The sequence below is a fragment of the Struthio camelus genome, chromosome 22 (genome assembly GCF_040807025.1).
Source record: "Struthio camelus isolate bStrCam1 chromosome 22, bStrCam1.hap1, whole genome shotgun sequence".
Lineage (NCBI taxonomy): Eukaryota > Metazoa > Chordata > Aves > Struthioniformes > Struthionidae > Struthio > Struthio camelus.
In genome coordinates this window covers 9,131,022-9,135,165 of record NC_090963.1, presented here as the reverse complement: position 1 = coordinate 9,135,165, position 4,144 = coordinate 9,131,022, and the positions used below count along the sequence as shown (strand labels likewise).

The following is a 4,144-nucleotide window of genomic DNA, read 5'->3' as shown; positions in this document are numbered from 1 at the left end:
GGGTGTGCCCCCCACCCAGAGTGCGCCCCGGCTCAGGCTGTCGGGGGTGGGGGGCAGCGGTGCCTTTGCGGTGGGCTGAAGGGACCCCAAATGCCTCCCAGTCTGCCCAAAGTCCCCTCCCCTGTCCCCAGTCTCCCCCCGCGTCTCCACATGTCCCCCCGTCCTCAGCCTCGTCCCGTGTCCCCCATGGCTCCCCTGCCTGTCCCCGCATCCTTCCCCCGCTCCCCACACGTCCACAATGTGTCCCTCTCAGCCTGACCCCAATCCCCATGTGGCCCCTGTGTCCTCTGTCTTCCTAACCTCGTCCCCACGTGTCCCCTTCGTGTCCCCACAGCCTCCACCCGCTCCCCCGGATCTCCGGAGCGTCCAGGTGGGACGGGACCTCTGGAGACCAACCTCCTCCAACCTCCCGCTCCAGCACGGTCACCCACAGCAGGTGGCCCAGCACCGCGTTTCCCAGGTGCCTTTGGAACATCGCCAAGGCTGGAGCTGCCACCACCTCGCTGGGCAACCTGCTCCACTCCAGTGCTCCAGTGCTCCGTCACCAGCTTGGTGTCCACCAGGACCCCCCCCAGGTCCTTCTCTGCACAGCTCCTCTCCACCACGTGCCCCCCAGCCTGGCCCGGTGCCTGCGCTTACCCCTGCCCTGCGGCAGGACTCGGCCCTTCCCTTCGTTCAACTTCAGGGCGTTCCTCTCTGGCCCTCTCCAGACCCTCCACGTCCCTCTCAACAGCAAGAACCGACCAAGCCCAGCACACCGGCACTGCCGGATTCCTCCCCACCTTGTACCGCGACACCCACGCCGCGTCTCAGACGGGCACTGGCGTGAGCTCGTCCTTTCAGAGCTCTTCCTTTCGGGGCATAAACCTCCTCTGGGCGGGATTTCTTCCCCAGCACGCCTACGGGAGGAAGCCGCGCTCTGCAGATGCCTCTCTTGGCCGTCCTTGGCCATTCCCCACGGCTGCAGCTATTGCAAGGCACTTATGGGGCGACTCGTGTATTTGTGTGGACGACGGAGCAGCTGTAGCTGTTTCAGTCATACCCCGGGCAGAGCGGGGACTGCTGCAGGCATCTGCCGCGGCTTCCATCACGCTTGGTGCTCACGACAGGCCGAAGTAGCTCAGCTGGGAGAGCGTTAGACTGAAGATCTAAAGGTCCCTGGTTCAAGCCCGGGCTTCGGCACTGGGCTGCCCCCCCTCTTCCCCGCCTCTTTTGCGGAGCCGGGCGTCCCGGCCATGCGCCACCTGCACCTCTTGCCCTTCTCACTCCTCCTGCCCATCTCACCACTGCCTCCCTACCCCTGTGCACTTCCCCCTCCTCCACCTTGCCTCCCTCTCCAACACTCTCCCCAAATCCATGGCCACCTCCCTCAGGGACACCAGGCCTCTTTCCTCCACCCAGTGAGCCGCCCGCCCGCCCGCCCGCCCGCGCCTTCCTGCCTGTCTTATGGATGCCACAAAGCCTTCTCCACCTGCCTCCCTCCCCTCACCGCCTCCCTGGAGCCCTCCTCCAGCTCTCCCCACCGCTGGCCATGCTGGTGGCTCTTCCATGCTCTTGGGCGCCTCCAGGCGTGAAGCCTCTCATCCACAGCAGGAGGAACGAGGAGCTGCAGGGACCCAGGCATCCGCGGCCCCCCCTGCCAGCCCCATTTGCCCCAGGGATGGAGGAACCGTGCATCCAAACAACCCCCAAGAGCTCACCCACTGCCCTCCTTTGGCAGGGACCCAGCAGTCTGGGGGAACCCCGGCATCCGAGGGTTGAAGGCATCCACGTGCCACCCCCAGCCAAACCCCCTCACCCCCATGCACAGAGGACCAAGGCCTCCGGCACCCCCCCACCCCACCCCAAATAGCCAACCTCCCCTGCAACCGGTGTCCAGGGCACCCAGCTGTCTGACCACCCTGGCCCGCCCCGCCCTCCCACCTGCCCTTGTCTATGGAGGACCCAGGCGTCTGCGCACCTCCCCCCATAGCCAAACCCCCCTCCCCCCACAACCTCTGCCTGAAGGCATCCTGGGGACAAGGACATCCAGCTGCTGGTCTCCAGACAACGCCCCCCTCCCCCGGCCCTTTCTTCTATGACGCACCCAGGCGACCCGGTGGCACTCTGCAGCTGAACACCCTCCTCTTGTGTATGAGGCAGCCAGGCGCCTCAGGCACCCAGGGCTCTGGGCACCCCCATCTGGGTAAGTCCCCTCGCCCTGTGAGCAAGCACTTCACCTCCAAGCAGACGCCCACGCACTTCACCAGCCCTTCCTCAGCGCTTGTGCAGGGCACCCAGGCCTCTGCGCACCTCCCCCCCACCCCGCCCAATGTTCCTCCCCGCATACAAAGGACCCGGGTGTCCCTGCTGCCCCCACCCAACTCCATCTACCAGGCTCTCAGGCAGCTGGGCCACCCCCCGCCCTTCCCCCACACACCGAGGGCCCAGGTGTCTGGGCAGGGGAGGGGTGGCTCTTTATTGGCTCTCGAGGGGGTCCCAGGGCACGCGGCAGGGTCACCTCGGGGTGCTGGGGGCGGGTCAGGTGCTGCACACCCGTGTCACGCCCATATCCCATGCCTGTCGCCCCTGCGGCCTGCCCCTCTCCCATGTGTCACAGGCGGTGCCAGCAGGTCCAGCCCCGGGAGTCACGTGTGTGCCACCCCCATGTGCTGGGGCTCACCTCGCGCTGGGTGGCCGTGGCCCGGGGCCTCGGCGGCCACACACTGGAGGCACCCAGAGCGGGCACTGGGTGACCGCAGGTGCAGGAGGACACCTGCGGGTGTGCCCCCCACCCAGAGTGCGCCCCGGCTCAGGCTGTCGGGGGTGGGGGGCAGCGGTGCCTTTGCGGTGGGCTGAAGGGACCCCAAATGCCTCCCAGTCTGCCCAAAGTCCCCTCCCCTGTCCCCAGTCTCCCCCCGCGTCTCCACATGTCCCCCCGTCCTCAGCCTCGTCCCGTGTCCCCCATGGCTCCCCTGCCTGTCCCCGCATCCTTCCCCCGCTCCCCACACGTCCACAATGTGTCCCTCTCAGCCTGACCCCAATCCCCATGTGGCCCCTGTGTCCTCTGTCTTCCTAACCTCGTCCCCACGTGTCCCCTTCGTGTCCCCACAGCCTCCACCCGCTCCCCCGGATCTCCGGAGCGTCCAGGTGGGACGGGACCTCTGGAGACCAACCTCCTCCAACCTCCCGCTCCAGCACGGTCACCCACAGCAGGTGGCCCAGCACCGCGTTTCCCAGGTGCCTTTGGAACATCGCCAAGGCTGGAGCTGCCACCACCTCGCTGGGCAACCTGCTCCGCTCCAGTGCTCCAGTGCTCCGTCACCAGCTTGGTGTCCACCAGGACCCCCCCAGGTCCTTCTCTGCACAGCTCCTCTCCACCACGTGCCCCCCAGCCTGGCCCGGTGCCTGCGCTTACCCCTGCCCTGCGGCAGGACTCGGCCCTTCCCTTCGTTCAACTTCAGGGCGTTCCTCTCTGGCCCTCTCCAGACCCTCCACGTCCCTCTCAACAGCAAGAACCGACCAAGCCCAGCACACCGGCACTGCCGGATTCCTCCCCACCTTGTACCGCGACACCCACGCCGCATCTCAGACGGGCACTGGCGTGAGCTCGTCCTTTCAGGGCTCTTCCTTTCGGGGCATAAACCTCCTCTGGGCGGGATTTCTTCCCCAGCACGCCTACGGGAGGAAGCCGCGCTCTGCAGATGCCTCTCTTGGCCGTCCTTGGCCATTCCCCACGGCTGCAGCTATTGCAAGGCACTTATGGGGCGACTCGTGTATTTGTGTGGACGACGGAGCAGCTGTAGCTGTTTCAGTCATACCCCGGGCAGAGCGGGGACTGCTGCAGGCATCTGCCGCGGCTTCCATCACGCTTGGTGCTCACGACAGGCCGAAGTAGCTCAGCTGGGAGAGCGTTAGACTGAAGATCTAAAGGTCCCTGGTTCAAGCCCGGGCTTCGGCACTGGGCTGCCCCCCCTCTTCCCCGCCTCTTTTGCGGAGCCGGGCGTCCCGGCCATGCGCCACCTGCACCTCTTGCCCTTCTCACTCCTCCTGCCCATCTCACCACTGCCTCCCTACCCCTGTGCACTTCCCCCTCCTCCACCTTGCCTCCCTCTCCAACACTCTCCCCAAATCCATGGCCACCTCCCTCAGGGACACCAGGCCT

At 66.6% G+C, this 4,144-nt stretch overlaps 2 non-coding genes across 2 annotated transcripts; both read left to right on the top strand.

Moving 5' to 3' along the window:
* The first annotated feature begins 1,109 nt into the window (after positions 1-1,109).
* Positions 1,110-1,182, top strand: TRNAF-GAA (transfer RNA phenylalanine (anticodon GAA)). The gene has a single exon. It is a non-coding gene; the product is annotated as a tRNA-Phe (tRNA).
* A 2,685-nt stretch (positions 1,183-3,867) lies between these two features.
* On the top strand, positions 3,868-3,940 carry TRNAF-GAA (transfer RNA phenylalanine (anticodon GAA)). Its single transcript has one exon. It is a non-coding gene; the product is annotated as a tRNA-Phe (tRNA).
* The last annotated feature ends 204 nt before the right edge of the window (positions 3,941-4,144 follow it).